The sequence below is a fragment of the Acomys minous genome (assembly GCF_964271855.1).
Source record: "Acomys minous genome assembly, chromosome: 9".
Lineage (NCBI taxonomy): Eukaryota > Metazoa > Chordata > Mammalia > Rodentia > Muridae > Acomys > Acomys minous.
Window position 1 is genome coordinate 83,454,769 of NC_140490.1, and position 16,419 is coordinate 83,471,187.

Here is a 16,419-nt window from a genome sequence, read left to right on the forward strand (position 1 = left end):
GCTTTTTTTTCCTTGTTAGATCGTTAACATATTGGAAGAAAACAAAGTCCCATGTGGATGTTTTCTGAAGTTCCATATTGTTCAGATTTTAGATCTCAGAATAAATTTGTTTTCTGCAGATATATTTGACTATTTGCATTTGCTTGTTTGTGTTTGAACTGCTTTATGGCATTGTTGTAAAAACTGGAGTAAGAGCCAGGCAAGGTGGCGCACACTATAATCCCAGTACTCAGGGACATAGAGGCAGGCACATCCTTGTGAGTTTGAGGCCAACCTGGCTTACAAAGTGAGTCCAAGACAGCCAAGGCTACACAGAGAAACTTTGTCTTGAAAATCTAAAACCAATGAAACAACAACAAAAATAAACCCAAACAAACAAACCCCAGCCATCCCCCCAGTTCGGTTTTGAAAATAAAAGTTTTATACAGATGTAGCTGTTGCCTCATCCACGTTGGCTCTTGCTGAAGTCAGTGCCATACAGTAGATTGAACAGAAAGTATATAGTCATGAAAGCAGAGAACACTTTACTGCCTAAGCCTTCAGCTAATAGTTTTCTGGCCCCTGTTCTAGAAGGTTCTACCATTGTACAGAGAGCAACTAGATGTTGAAGGTGTGTATAGGGAAAGGCAGCAGGCTCTTACTTGTGGGACCAGAATCCCTAGCACCTTTAGGTGGGAGGCTGTTCAGGGCCTTGGCCTTCTGTGAGTCCTAGTATGCCTGTGTTCTCTGCAGTGGGCTCCCTGTGGAGTGGTGGGTGGGTGGACACAGCAGGGGGATGTCCCCTACCTATAGCATTGGAGGTTGCTAGATTGTTCAGATTAATTTTGTTCAGAATGAGCTTGGGAGTCTCAAGGCAAGGATGAGACTGCTAAAGGAAAAAAAAGTACATTTATAGGCTGGCTGCTCTTGCAAAGGACCTGGGTTTGATTCCCACCACCCACGTGTTGACTCACAACTTCCTGTAACTCCACTTCCAGGGTACTTAATGCCCTCTTCTGGCTGCTGCCGGTACTGCACACAAAAAATGCAGACAAAACACCCATACACAAGTACCTTTTGTTTTTTGAGACAAAGCTTCTCTTTGTAGCTTTGGCACATCTAACAGTTTTTAAAACTAACTTTTTGGAAGTCAACTTTCAACCTGTGGGTCCTGGAGATGGAACATGTGTTGTCATGCTTGGCTAGACGTGCTTTTACACACAGGCTTAGCAAGCCCTCTGACCAACAGCTAGATTACTTCTTAAAGACACTGAGGGGCACAGCTGGGTGAACAGGATATTATATTTCCTGGCTGAGACGGGAAGGTCTTAACTTCAAGACTAGCCTGCTAGGGCAGTCTGGGACTACACAGAGAAACCCTATCCTGAAAAAACAAACAACAAACCAAAAACAAATAAGTAAATAAAATCAAAATAAAGACTAGCTTGCGGTACATAGTGACACCCTGTCCCAAAAACTAAACTTGCAGGGCATGGTGGTGCACCCAAGCATCTGAGAGGCAGAAACAGGCAGATCTCACTGAGTTTGAAGCTAGCCTGATCTACAAACTGGGTTTCAGGACAGCTAAGGTCTGTGGACAGAGGAACTCTGCCTTAAAAAGCCAAAACGGAGCTGGAGAGATGGCTCAGGTTAAGAGCACTGACTGCTCTTCCAAAGGTCCTGAGTTCAATTCCCAGCAACCACATGGTGGCTCACAACCATCTATAATGATATCTGGTGCCCTCTTCTGGAGTGCAGGCACACATGCAGGCAGAACACTATATACATAATAAAGAAATCTTAAAAAAAAAAAAAAAAGCCCAAAACAAGCCGGGCGTGGTGGCACATGCCTTTAATCCCAGCACTGGGGAAGCAGAGGCAAGCGGATCAATATGAGTTCAAGGCCAGCCTGGTCTACAAATCGAGTCCAGGACAGCCAAAGCTACAAAGAGAGACCCTGTCTCAAAAAAAAAAAAAAAAAAAAAATCACACCCATCAAATACAATGGTGTACGGTTAAATCCTTAGCACCATATCCCAGGCTGACCTGGAACTCAGATCTGCCTGCCTCTTCCTCCCCACTGTTAGAAGCTAAGGGCATGGGCCATTATGTCAATGATTTTAGGAGATTTTATTTTATTTATTTATTTTTCATTATTTTTCATTATTAACATGACTGTGGGTGAGTGACTCTGAAGGCCACACGTGTTGGATCCCCTGGAGGTGGTGGTAAGCCACTTGACTGACATAGGTGCTGGGGTTTGAACTTAAGCCCTCTGGAAGGTCAGGTTGTGTCCTGTCATTCCTTTCCCCGCCCTCACACATACAGGGTTTCTTTATGTAGCCCTGGCTGTCCTGAAACTCACTCTAGACCAGGTTGGCCTCAGTCTCAGAGATCTTCCTGCCTCTGCCTCCTCAGTGCTGGGATTAAAGGTGTGCACCACCACCGCCCAGCTTGAAGAACAGACCCCGCCCCCAATTCCCCACTCCCCCTATTGGCTATCCTCGCCTTACTTTGTAGAGCAGGCTGACCTCAAACAAACGAGATCTGCCTATCTCTGCCTCCAGAGTGCTGGCATCAAAGGTGTGAGGGGGCACCCTTCCCCCTCGTGAAGAGCAGAATCTTAACCTTAGAGCCAGCTCTCCAGTTTAGGACACCTGTCTATAGCAAATTTAATAAAATCCACTCCTAATCTAAGAAACCTCCTCGCCCTTCACACAGGTCCCCCTACCCTTGAAAATATGGTGGCAATGACCACGCAGGATTCGGTGTCTGTGCGTGGAGTGGTCAAGATGTCTGGAGGCTCAGAAGACAATTGTTGCCAGGGACTGTGGACTGCCATGGCTGATAAGACGTCGGAGTTCATTTGTGTGTGTCTGTGTATGCCTGCACAAGTAGACACGTGCCACCTGTGGAGGTCAGAGGACAAAGGAATCTTCCTCCACTCTGGGGGTGGGGGGGTCAAGCACAGGTCATCTGGCTAGAAGGCAAGCTCACTGAGGTGTCTCACCTTCCTTTTTTTTTTTTTTTTTTTTTTTTTGGTTTTTCGAGACAAAGTTTTTCTGTGTAGCCTTGGCTGTCCTGGACCCGCTTTGTAGACCAGGCTGGCCTCGAACTCACAGCGATCCACCTGCCTCTGCCTCCCGAGTGCTGGGATTATAGGCGTGCGCCACCATGTCCTGCTTCCTATATGTTTTGAGACAGGGTCTAATGTAACTCAGGATGATGGTGAACTGATTCTGCCACCTCAACTTCTGCTGGCGAGGTGATGGCTGCTCCCCCTTACGACTGATTATCGTGCAGAGAGCGAGGGAAACAATTCCAGAGTGCTCCAGCTTGGGATAATTTATGCATAACCTTGGGAGTTAGGGAAAGAACAGGAGACTAGGGGGTGGTGCACAAAGAACTTGCTCTAGGGAGGGTACTTTCCGGATAGTAGAAATTAAAATCAAAGGACTTGTAGTCCTGCCCCATAAAACAGGAATGCTGGTTACCCGGACTTGTTCTAGAAGTAATGATGGTGGGCCAGCAAGCAGGCTCAGTGGGTAAAGGAGGTTGCAACCAACCCTGATAAGCTGAGTTTGATCCCAGATGGCAGGAGAGTCAACTTCAGAGTTGCCCGCTGACCTCTAAAGGGCAAAAACTTTACATTATAAATACATATTGACGGGGATGATATCAGACCTTAATTAAACGCTCCCTAGAGCCACAGCTATGCCTGGAGCCGGAACTTGGATGCCCAGACCCCCAACTTGCAACATGCTGGAACTGGACAGAACTTTGGAAAATCTGAGAAGGAATTGAATCACTTCTTCCACTGAACTACTGCAAAATTTTCCGTGGACACAGCTATCAGTTCATGTGGGGGGGAAGCAGAGGCCGAGCTTCGGAACTTCTCCGGCTGAACTCATGCACGTTTTTAGGGAATTCCTAAACGTCTAGGGAATGCAAAATGGACAGCTTTTGGGACCCTCTCTACCCTAGTTCGGCCTCTTGCAGAGCTTTGCCCGAATTCTGGCCCCAGATCTTGACCCACAGGGTCTCGAACCACTTTCTCCGGGCTTCTTGGACTTGGTGCTGATGTTGTGCAGGAAATCACGTACTCAGCAGCCGCCTGATAACAGGGCGGAGTCCGGAGCAGCAAAGACTGTGATTGACATTCAGTCCCAACCAATCGGCGCCCCGAGGTCCGTACCAAACACCAATCCGCGCTTCTCTCAGCCGAGGTCCCTAAGAATGCGCTTGTCAATCTGCGTGCGCTCCGGACGATCCTAAACCCGACCACTGCCGGATTGGCTGGGTCCCCTTTGACGGGCGTGCCCCACATCCACTGAGAGCTGAGCCGGTCACCAGGCACGTGAGTAGGTGCCGGCGCGTCCTCGTGGTTGGACCAATGAAAGAAAGAGGTCGCGTGCCTGCGCCCGCCCCAGGTCGCGGAGGGCGGGGCCGCTCGGTGTTGATGAGGGGAGGGGCGGAGCTGTCAGCCGCCACCAATCAGCGTACGGGCGTGGGCATGTTGTCCAATGGCGTCCGAGGAGGAACCGCGGCCCCGCCCCTTCTAGGCTTCGCTTCCCCGCCCGAGGCGCTTGCTGAGGGCTCGGCCGCAAGCGAGCGAACGATCGAACCAGCGAACGAACGGGGCGAAGGCAGAAGCCGAGCGGCCCGAGCGAGCGAGTGAGGCCCGACGGCGGCGACGCGGGGCGGCCGAGCACGCGCCGCTCAGCCCGCTGTCCACAGTCGGGGCCGCGCGCGCCGCTCCAGGTGAGTGTGCGGTCGGCGGCGGCGGCGCTCCGCGGCTTTCCAGGCCCCTCCGGGGGGCCGCGCAGCCGCCATGCCTGCCCCCGCGCCGCGTTTCGCGGCCGCTGCGCACACTCTAGGCCGAGGCTTCGGCTGCGGCCTACTCGGCTCCGCGGGGCGGTGGGGTACGCCTCGCTTTTGTCCGCTCGGGCGAAGCTGCTGTTTGTTGATCGACAAAACGATTGTGTGCCTGGGAAAGGAGGGTGTGTGTTTTTTTTTTGGGGGGGTGGGGTGGGGGGGACGATGGGGCTGGACAAAGGCGGGGCGGGGGCGGGGCGCCGCGTCCCCTTTCCAGGGCACAAAAGATGACAGCGTGGGTGGCCCGGACCAGCCATCTCTTCATCACCCCGAAATCCTTAAAAATAAAATAACCCACTCCAAGCCCTTGCTCCCCCCGCTTGCATTTCGGTTTCCTTTAGGGGACACTAATGCTGTCCCCTCCAACACTCATCCTTCATCCCATACAAACTTGACCCCCCTCGTGTCCCAGAATCCCTAAATGACCATGTAATCTGCATTTTTTTTAAAGTTAAAATAAATAGTGCACGTATCTGCTGTTGCAATGGCAGCCTTCCCACCTCGCATCCGTCCCCCGGTCCCTCTGCGTTCCAGCTCCCTTCTCTGTAAGCCCTGAAAATGTGCAGTTGTCCGCGTGCACAGCTTCCAGGGCGTCCCCGACAAACAGCCACTGTTTCTCCAGAGAAGCCTGGCAAACCCGGAGACAGCTAGGGGTGGCTTTTCTACTGCCGTGTCCTGGGGGCTTTGGGGGGCTGTGCTTCATGCCGCGGTGAGCCAGATAGGTGTATGAGGGATTCTGGTTTGCCGCGGTCCGGGTTTGCAGATTTGATGGTGTAACTGGTGCCGTTCCTGGGCTTTCCCTTGTCCCATCTGTCTGACTGGGGGAGGGGAAAGAATGGCATTGCTTTAATAATTCAGTAACACCTGGGGAAGTGTCTTTGCCTGAGTCGCTAGTTTTTTCGACCAGCAGAGGGTGGATCTTGTAACATGTTTCAAAAAGCAAAAAGAAAGAGTGTATCTTTCCCTTTGAGTATTTGCTCAGCCTGCAGCCTGGTGCCAGCACCTTCTTAGGCGCTGAGGATCTTGGTTGCAGAAGGTTGGGTGCCCCGGGGGAAGGGGGATATCTCTGTGTCCCACTAGTTGTGTATCTGACAGTCCCCCTGCTGGGAGACTCCACTGTCCCCAAACAGCTCCTGCCTCAAAATGGGCTCATTACCTGCGCCTTCAGGGGCTTTTCCCCCCTACCAGGAAAGGGCTAATCACTCTCTTTAATTCTCCAGTAATTGCTGCCTTCAGAGCCACCAGGAGGGCGTGTCCCCAGACAGGGCCAGCTTTTTTTTTTTTGTTACCCTGCTCTAGCTGTAACCAGCTTTCATCTTCCCCCCCAAATCTTGTGGGTACCCCATAGCTAAACTTTCAGGATCCCCCTTTTCAAGACACTGGGCGAGTTTTCACGCAAGATTGGGTTGCACAGATTGCCGTATGGTATTTGGTGTTTGCGGTGGAAATGTCCCTGTGCCAGGTGCTCCGTGTGCCTGTGTATATCCAGGTGCCCCTGTGAGTGTGTGTGTTCTGAGTTGGGAATGTGCAGGTCTGGGTGACAACTGATTCTCTAATGCTCCATTGGAGAGGACTGTAGAGGAGACAGCCTCGTACACAGAAGGGTCACTATCCTGTGGATATCTGTCCCCAGCCCACAGCCTGTCTCCTTCCGCATCTCAGGGGCCCCCTCCATTCTCCCAGCCCTCCTAGACCTGGCCTAGACCTTTGGCTGTTGCTCCCCCTCCTCTCCTGGACTCTGGCCCCCTTGTTTTGCCCCCACTTCTCACGTTGTCCTGGGAGTCTCAGCACTGGGTAGCCATCTGTCCCTGTGCCACCTGAAACCCGTGGGGAGTCAACTGGCTCGTCTGTTGGCAGGTTGTCCAAAGGCTTCCCTCCAGGGGCCTTGGGACTCATTGGGAGTGCAGGGAGGGGGGGAGATGCTCTGGCCAGCCCAGCATCCACCTACAGTGAGTCTGTGCATGCATGGGGAGGGGCAAAGGTGAGGGCCTCGGGATACTCCCTGATGCTTATCTCTAGATCTGGAAGTGAGATGGAGGGTTCAAGGCCTAGTGGCCTGGGGATCGTCACTTGCTCCAGAAACAAGCTTGGAACTACCAGTTCCTAGTAGTAGGGGACAGGGAGCAGACTGTATGTAGCAGATGGCCAGTCTCGGGAGAGACCTGTCACTGCAGGGCCCAGGGGGTGTGTGTGAGGGGGGGCACTGCATTCAGGCCCACCATCTTTGGAGTTAGGGTCATGGTCAGAGTCCTAGAGGTCTGGATTGAGGTCTCCTGCAGGCAGGCGCCTTTCCTGTTCTGTCCAGCATCTGGGGGCTCCCTCTCCATCTGTAGAGTTAGCGCCCAACAAGCTCCTGCCCCCAGGTGGCCTTGAGGGTCAAGGGCAAGGGGCCAGGCTCTTGGAAGCATTCTCCTCTGCCCCACTGTCCCTACTGGCTCAGTCCATTGTGGCCAGGTCACCCCTGGGGTTGAGAGTGGTTTCTGTGCAGCTGGCTCTTACCTACACCTTGCCAGGGCTTCATCCTGGTCCCTCCACATGAGAGCTGGGCCTTGCTCTTCAGCCCTCTGTGGAGCCACCTGCCTCTCTGTCCCGGCTCCCACCCTTCAGTCTGCTCTCAATGCCCAGTGGTTCTGTTTGTCCTGCACCCCACTGGCCCGCTATCTCTAGTCCAGGTCTGTGCTTGTACAGACAGGTTCTCCCTGCGACCAGCCTTGTGCAGGTCCCACCCTGGCTGCCTTGGCTTTGTGGAGACGGCTCTGACGCCCCTTCCTGTTGCTGTACCCTGTCCTGTTGCTTTGATCAACTTGTCACTAATCAACTTAAGTTGACTCATTCTTTAATCTTGGCCCTCATCTCCACAATGATGCCCCTGAAGTTGTGGGGTGTTTCTACCCGAGCTTCAGAGAGAGTGACAGGGACCCAGTGACTCCCTAAGCCTTAAATTAGTATCCAACCAGGCTGGTCAGTGATGGTGAGGAACGAGGGCCTGGCTCCATCCCAATGCCACAAAAACAATTTCTAAGTTATGAATTTATTTGTTTATTTGTTTATTTATTTATATTTTGGTTTTTCAAGACAGGGTTTCTCTGTGTAGCCTTGGCTGTCCTGGACTCCTTTGTAGACCAAGCTGTCCTCGAACTCACAGGTATCCATCTGTCTCTGCTTCTGCTGTGATTAAAGGTGTGCGCCACCACCGCCTGGCTTATGAATTGATTTTTTAAAAAAGAAGTCTCAGATGCATAAATTTTCTACTGACCCCCACTGGGTGCAGTCTGCTCTGCGATGCCCCTCTTGGCTGGATAAGGTGTTTGGGGCTCTGTCATTTTCCCACCTGCTGTGCCCTTCATTGTGGGTACAGGAGAATATGAGACATCACTACACAAATCCTCTCCAGAAAAGTAAAGGCTACTGAAAAACAAGCTGAGGGCTGGGGCTGAGTGGACAGAGTGCATGCCTAGCATGTGCTGGGCCCTGGGTTTCTTTCCCAGCACCGCATAAACTGTGTGTGAATCCCAGCACTCAGGAAGTGGAGGCAGGAGGATGGCCAGTGAAACAGCCACAGAACCATGAAGAGGGCTCAGTATATGGAGCTGCAGCTGTGCAAGCACAGATATCTGCACTCACAGGAGAGCTGCCATAGCCAGGTGTGCCTGCGGCCCTAGCTTCTTGATGAGGGTGTTGGGCACCAGCCTAAGTAAAACGGTGAGCTCCAGACCTCAGAGACCAGGGAGTTAAGGTAGAGAGGGTGATGGAGGACACCCATATTGACCTCTGCCCCCAACACTTGCACACACGCACCCCAGACACACAGCAGCAAAGAAATAAGTCCTGGGCCAGGGTGTGGCTCAGTGGTGAGTGCTCATCTAGCATATGTGAGTGAGGTCCTGGGTTCATCCGTGCACTAAGTGGATGTCGGCAAGGGCAGAGCTTCCTAGTTAGGGGTGGGCTGCCTTTCCTCACCTTGCGTGACAACTCCCTAGGAATTGTAAGTCTCACAGGAGCCCTGTGCATACCCTAGCCTCAGGCCTCATGAGATCAACCCCCTCCTCTGGGTGACAAATCATAAATTGCCCCCCAGCCTCTCTGAGCCAGGGCCAGTGGCTGTAAGAAGAACTTCAACACCCCCTAGAGGCGGCTTCTGCCAAGCAAGAGCCTGGCTGTGAGCAGGCAGCCGCTGTCTGGGAGCAGAGCTCATGCCTGCCTCATCCTGTCCTGTTCATGTCTTGAGATTCACAGATGTTCAGACTGCAGTGCTCCCTTCACTTTTGCTGTGTCTGTTTGTCCCCCTTTCTTTCCATCCTTTCTTCCTCTCCCCACCTGCACAGCTTTGGGGACAAGTTCCTGCCAAGCCATCTATGCCCTGGGGCGGGGCGGGGCGGGGCTATAGTCTGTCTTTTCTTTTCTTTCTTTCTTTCTTTCTTTCTTTCTTTCTTTCTTTCTTTCTTTCTTTCTTTCTTGTTTCTGTGCATGCTCATGTGCGTCAGGGTGAGTGTGGAGGTGAGAGGACAGCCTGAGGTGTGGGTTGTTGCTTCAACTGTCTAAGGACAGAGCCTCTTGTCTCCAGCTGGCCCTCTAGCTCTTGTGTCTACCTCCCAGCTCACATGCTCCTGACCCAGCTTTCTGGGTTCTGGGGATTTGAACTCAGCTCCACATGCTTGTACAGCAAGTGCTTTACCCACTCAGGTATCTCCCCAGCCCAAGAGACACCCCCCCCCCCCACCTCCCTTCTGCAGTACTGGGATTGCAGGCCTGTTCAGTTGTGCCTGGCTTTATTATGATTTCTGAGGATTCAAACTCATGTCCTGATGCTTGCACAGGAAGCCCTTTTTCTGGGCATCCCGGCCCACGCTATTCCTCCTATGCATCAACTGGGGGGCCAGGCTGCTTGTCCCTGGATAGTGGACAAAGAGTAAGTTTGTAAGGCAGGCTGTGGTCACTGCCCTGCTGGCTCACAGGTACAGAAGGGAGAGTGGCAGATTCAGACCTTAACCTGTGGGCTCATTGGAGTGGCGACTGTGCCTGTGTGTGCTGCAGGTGGAACGCCAGGCAGACTAGCCACATTGCCTTTACAGGGTAGCTCCAGACACTGGGCCCCTTTGCTGCCTAGGGTGGCCCAGTCCCAGGGGATGGGGTGTGGAGTCACATGATTCCTTGCCTCTGGATGATGGTTCCCCAAGGGTTGCCCCTTACCATAGAACCGGCAGAAGCCTCCCTGGGCTTGAGATGTGCCAGGGACCCCTGAACATGGTGGGAAGAAAGGGGCAGCTGTGATGGGGATCCCAGAGGGTCTCAGCAGCTCCTCCAAATTCCAGTGTCTTCTCCATGAGATTTCTTTACAGTCTCTTCAATTAGGCAGGGTCAACCATAAGTGGTTGCAGAGTGCCACCATCTCAGAGAGGATGTGGGGAGAGGGACAGGGACTGTGGCTGCTGTGGGAGCAGAGCCCCAGGAATTTAGGTGTCCCGCCCCTCTTATGGGTCATTGGTAACCTGCGCACAGGGGGTGGGGTGGCTAAAGGAGTTCCCACCATCCTTTCAGCCTGCAGCTGGGAGCCATAGCATCTTAGTCCCTCGCTAGTAGGTGTCCCAGGTTAGAGACACCAGTAGCCTCACTCAGTGCAGGGAGCCTTTCCTGTGCTCTGCTTCTGTCTGTCCCTGTGGCTCCCTACCAGTTGAGCGCCTACAGCTGCTTGGCATGGTTGCTTGGAGTGGAGGAGGCTGGGGTGGTGTGCTGTTCTTGCTCTCTCTGTATACCAGGCTGAGTGTGCTTGGAGCAGGTGCAGCAGCAGCCAATGAGTGGAGCCCGATGTGCACAGGTTGTCCTGGCACTGTGGGCAACCAGACCAGGGGCCACTGGGCCTTGGGGCCATTGAGGCTTCTTGGGATGTACATCTGTCTATCCTGAGTGCTGGTGGGCAGAGGATAGGAGGAAGGGACCCTTGGAGGCAGGTGGGGAGGAGCTGGGCTCGAGGCTGTGGGGTGTCTCTGAGTCTCCCCAGCACCAGGGCCCCATGGGAGATAGGCAGTGGGTTTCCCTCAGGAGCCCTGTGTCACAGTATTGAGTGCTCTGCCTGCTTCATGGCAGTAACCCTGTAGTAGGCATACCTGCCATTTCTGGATGGCCTTCTACTAACATGACCCCACTGTGGACAGGCCAGCTTTGGCCCCTCTCACATGCTGGCCCATCAGAGCTGCAGCCCCAGCCCCATTTGAGAAGTGGTTATAGTTTGGGGTTTTAATGTTTTTATAATATTGTGTGTTGGGGTTGGGGGGGGAGGCTGTGTGCACATATGAGGTCTGGAGTTCAGGCTTGGCAGCAAACGCCTTTACCTGCCAAGCCCTCTCATAGACCCCCACATTTCTGAGCCACAGTAGAAGGTGAAAGCAGAGCAGGTGAGCCTGGCCTCAGTGGCACCTGCCAGCAGTCATGGCAGCAGCAGCCACAGGTGTCTTATTCCCTGTCGGCCTTTGCTTTAATGTTATTTTATTATGATTATTGCTTTTATTATTATTTTGGTTTTTCAAGACAGGATTTCTCTGTGTAATAGCCCTGGCCATCTTCGAACTCTCAGTGTAGACCAGGCTGATCCTCCTCCCTCTGCAATCTTGAGTGCTGGGATTAAAGGCATGCACCGCCACTGCCCGGCCAGGCCAGGCCTTTGCTTTTTAAAAATTTTTACTTATTTTGTGTGTGTGTTTGTGTGTGTGTGTGTGTGTGTGTGTGTGTGTGTGTGTGTGTGTGTAAAATGGGCTGCAGACTTGTGTCCCAAGGTGAGTGGGTCCTCGTGGGTCAGGCCAGGTCCTGGGATGTTAGCCTGAAGTAAGAAATAAGCACCAGGGAGCGCTGACTGGTGTCCTGCAGCGTGCTGCACCTGCACTGCGTGTCCTGCAGGTGATGTGGGCAGAAGCAGTCACCAGCAGAGATTCCCAAGGACAGACAGACCACACATGTAAATGCCCTGGGGTGGTGCTCCCAGACAAAGGAGCATCCAAGGTTCACAGGCTGGCAGCAAACCCTTTACCCAGATTCATCTTGCGCCCCTCAAGTTTTGTGTCTGTCTGTGTGCATGTGGAGGCTGGAGGACAGCCCTAGGAGTTCCCCTCAGTCGCTCTCCACCTTGTCTTGGGACTCAGGCTCTCAATGAAACTGGAGCTTGCTGTCATGGCTGCTGGTCAGAGAGAGCCCCATGGATGATCCTGCTTCACCTCCCCATTGCTGTCATCACAGGCCGCACCTCCATCCTGGGAGCTGTGGGTGGAGTCCAGTCCTCCTGCTCTGAAGCAGGCACTGACACACACATGCATGCATGCATGCATACATGTCTCTAAGCATGCTCTCCCACAGCGCCTGTTCCTGTTCTTCCAGAACATCTCAGTGCTCCAGAGAAGCCGATCTTGATTAGTTCTTCCATCCGCCCTTTCCTCCCAGCCTCTCTAGACATGGACCAAAGCTTGCATATGTTGGCTTTGCCTGCTGTGGGTGTCTGCAGTACAGTCTTGCTTTGTGGTGGGCCAAGGCTGTGAAGGGGCGTCAAGCTGGTGATGGAGATGAAGATCCTGTGACCCCATGTTTTCACGAGGCCCTTTTTCTTTTTCTTTCTTTCTTTTCTTTTCTTTTTTTTGTTTTTTGTTTTTTTTCTGAGACAGGGTTTCTCTGTGTAGCCTTGGCTGTCCTGGACTCACTTTGTAGACCAGGCTGCCCTTGAACTCATATCAATCTGCCTGCCTCTGCCTCCCCCAGTGCTGGAATTACAGGCGTGTACCACTACACCCGGCCTCACGAGGCCCTTTTTCATGTGAGGAAGTCTGTAGATGTGAGACAGTGCCCTATATTCTCTGGGTGGCAGGCTGCAGGATTGCAGCTGAGGTGTGTGGAGCTGGTGACAGCCTTTGTAAGGGATGTCTCTGTTGTCTGTGACTGGGGATGAGAGTGCATGGCGAGTCTCTCCCACTGGCCTGATATTATCAAGGTTTTTAATGTGGGTCAGAGCCTGGATACCGTTTATGGCTGAGTAATATTCTGTAGAATGCATGGGTCCTATTATATGTCTGTGTCCTTGATGGATGTCTTGAGTTTTTTGGGTTTTTGACTGTTGTGCATGTGTGACTTTCTGCAGATCTGTGTGTGTTTATTTTTGCCATACTCAATATATGTTCTAGAGTGACTGCTCCAATGTCCACACCCCAGCAGTATGGAATACTTCCAGTTTTGCTTGGCATGTGGCTTGGTTTTGTTCTCTTTTGGCAGGGTCTCACTATGGCTAAGCCTGGAAATCCCAATCCTCCTGCCTCGGTGTCCCACACCCTGCTGTCTTGTTTGAGTCTCTGTCCTGGCCCTTCTCTCCTGTTGAGCTGTGTTCTCCTGAGCCCCCCATAGGGTGTGTCCTGGGGTGCGTGACCTCTGAGATGGTAATCCCTGGGCCATCAGCCTCTCTGGGCCCACGTGATGACAGTTAGTGATGTCTGACAGCGTGGGCATCCCAGGGGGCACTGTCCCTTGGTGGCCTTCACTGTGACACTTCGGCGTCCCTGACATCACTGTTTCCCTCAGTTCCCAGTGGCAGGTTTGAAGCGTATCGTGGAGCACAGGCTTCTCTAGCTCTGCCATCTGCCTAGTGAGGTGACAAGAGTGGCAGTAGCCTCCCCTCCCTTCTCTGAAGGCTGAGACCTGTGTTCTCAGTGTTCCCACCATGTCACTGTTGTCCTTGTGGCCCCTATACCCCCACCGCTGGGTGGCCTTGGGCAAGCCATGTCCTGCCCTGTGTCTCCTTCACCATCTAGGATAGTGTAGTGATGGGATGGGGCCCGCCGGCCCAGGTAGGCAGCGCTTGTGTGTGTGTTTGTGTCCACTCGTGTGCATGTGTCCATGCGTGTGTCCATGCATTTTGTGCATGTGTGTCCATGTGTATGTGGACCAGACTCCCCTTACTAACCTTGTTAGCTGACCTGCCCTGAGCAGTAACTCTGAGGGTTCCCTCGGCCATTCCACAAGGAGGAGGCGGTGGCGGGTGAGGAGACCTGTCCCAGGCCACCGGCTGCAGTGAAGCCCAGGGATGCAGGGGTATCCAGCTTCATTCATTTTTGGTCCTCCAGACACTGGCTATGGTGTCGGATGCAAGGCCAGCTCATGGGCCAGTACACAGACACTGGCTATGGTGTCGGATGCAAGGCTGCCTCATGGGCCAGTACACAGACACTGGCTAAGGTGTCGGATGCAAGGCCAGCTCATGGGCCAGTACACAGACACTGGCTAAGGCTGGTACTGAGTAGCTGAGGACGGACCTAGCGGCCTGCAGCACGTGCAGGAGGCTGTCTCTGCAGAGTGTGGGCTGTGTGTCTTTCACCAGTGCCACTGGCTGCTGGGTGCTGCTTGCCACCTCTTTCCATAGGAGAGACAAGTAGCCACCAGTCTGCTTCCTCGTTCTGAGGAAGGCTATGGGGTTCTAGAGCCAGGGATGGGCAGCTATGCTGTTAGCCCCTGCTCCCTGCCCACATCCCAGCACTGATTTATTTCATTGTTTTAGTTTTTTAAACTTTTTGTGCACTTATTTTATGTGTATCGATGTGTATGTGTGGGCCTGTGTGTCACACAGTGCGCCTGAGGAGGGAATTGACTCTCCCTCCATCGTGGGGGTCCTGGGGACATTCTTATTTTAGTCCTTGGAAAGTCACCCCGGTCTGATGGGTGTTATTTAATGACACTGATTATTTGCCTGAGTGAGTGTGTGTGACAGTGCGTGTTTGTGCTTGCTCAAGCATGTTTGTGGGTGAGGTCAGTTTTGCAGATGTGCGCTCCCACTCATGTTCTCTGCCTCACTCTCTGTGATAAGGCTTCCTGAACCGGAAGCTCACACTCCAGGTGGGGCTGCCTACCAGCAAGCAGGACCCTCTTGTTCCCACAGTGGCTGGGTGCTCTGCTGGCGCACACCTGGGGCACACCGAGCCAGCACTAGCAAGGAGCTCTGGAAAGGCTCCCAGGTGTCTTTCCTGAAGCTTCCACATGGGGGAACTCTGAGGGTGCCTCAAGTTCTACTTTCTCTTTGTCCTTTGCTTGAGCCATGTCAGGCAACTGTGGACCGAGTCCTCTGTATCTCTAATGCTTGAGTGAGTGCTCCCTCTAGGCTGGGCCAAGTTGTCAGATCTGTCACTCAGCACTGACAGGCCCCATCCTGACTGTGTGGTAGCTTGTCAGTAGAGAATTCAGGGTCCAAGTGGTCTACTTCCTGTCATTCTTTTTCACTGGGAACAGCCCTAGTGACAGTCTGTGTGGGGTTTGATGAGGTCAGGTCCCAGGTGTGGCAGAAGAAATGCCACTGTGTCCTCTTAGTGTGGGTGCAGAAGGCCCTGGTGTGGATGCTTCCCATTTGGGAGACCTGAACTGATTAGAGGTGTGGCCTCTCCACTCTGTGTTCCTTATGAATCTTAAGGGAGATATTTGAGCTGTGTTACATTAAAAAAGTGTGGGTTCAGCCTAAAATTGCTAAATAAAGACACAGAGTCCGAAGCCTACTTTTAGGCTGTCAGCTCTATGCTGGGCAGAAACTATACTAATACAAATCTATTCTTAAACTATGGTAAACAAACCACTCTAAACTGATATATAATACATACCCCCCAAGCATTTGCTACTGTGATGCTCCACCGGCCGTTCTTCATGTTCCACCGGCCGTTCTTCCCTTCTTCCTCCTCCCCAGTCAACCTTCTCCCTCCTCAACTGCCACACTTGCTCTTCCTCCCCCCAGCAAGCCCGGCCTTCCATTTCCTGTCCTTCCGCCCAGCTGATTGGCTAAAGAGCGCTTTATTGATGGTTGCTACATCCACTCAGCATTCTTCCACAGAGCTGTGAGCGCTCACTGTTGGTCCCCATCCAGGAAAGCTATGGAGAGAGAAGGGCATCTCGTGGCTTTCCTCTGTGCCCATCTGTTATCTGCTTTCTGAGGTCCAGCACCGTTTCTCCTTTCTGGGTTGTTGGTGATTTCCTCTCCTCCACTGACATCATGGTGTGCATGGCTCCTGCGCCACAGTGTTCTCAGCACACCCTCACTGGCCACCCTGTGGTGGATTCCTGGGTGCTTCTCCCAGGAGCTTAGCCTTGTGCTGTCTGCCTCAGGACTGTAGTTGCTTCTAGACTCTCACCAGTGTTGCAAGGCCACTGTGCACACTATAAGTACAGGCATGTCACAGTGTCTAGTTCCAAGCTGAGAAACGTGGCTGTGTGTATAGCTAATCTAGGTGGACATCTATCCCTTTAACTTTTCTTCTGCCCATCTACCCACCCATCCCTCCATCCTTCCATCCTCCCACCCATCTGTTCATGTTATTTTTATAAAACTCTGTCTGTCTGTCTCTTTCTGTCTGTTTTTCGAGACAGGGAACTGTCTTTGTAGACCAGGCTGGCCTCACAAGGATCTGAGTACAATCCTGAGCAGTATCCACTCTGTTTTCTTTTCTTTACTTTTTTTTTTTTTTTTTTTTTTTTTGAGATAGGATTTTTCTCTGTAGCCTTGGCTGTCCTGTACTTGCTTTGTAGACCAGGCTGGGCTCAAACTCAACAGAAATCTGCTTG

General features: G+C 52.6%; 1 protein-coding gene across 3 annotated transcripts in view; it reads left to right on the forward strand.

Annotated features, from left to right (window-relative positions):
• Positions 1 to 4,550: 4,550 nt before the first annotated feature.
• KDM4B (lysine demethylase 4B) overlaps positions 4,551 to 16,419 on the forward strand; it is an 82,751-nt gene continuing 70,882 nt past the window's right edge. For all 3 annotated transcript variants that reach the window (XM_084794345.1, XM_084794346.1, XM_084794347.1), the window contains exon 1: positions 4,551 to 4,740. The gene's annotated coding sequence lies outside the window, so the exon portion shown is untranslated. The remainder of the gene's footprint in view (positions 4,741 to 16,419) is intronic.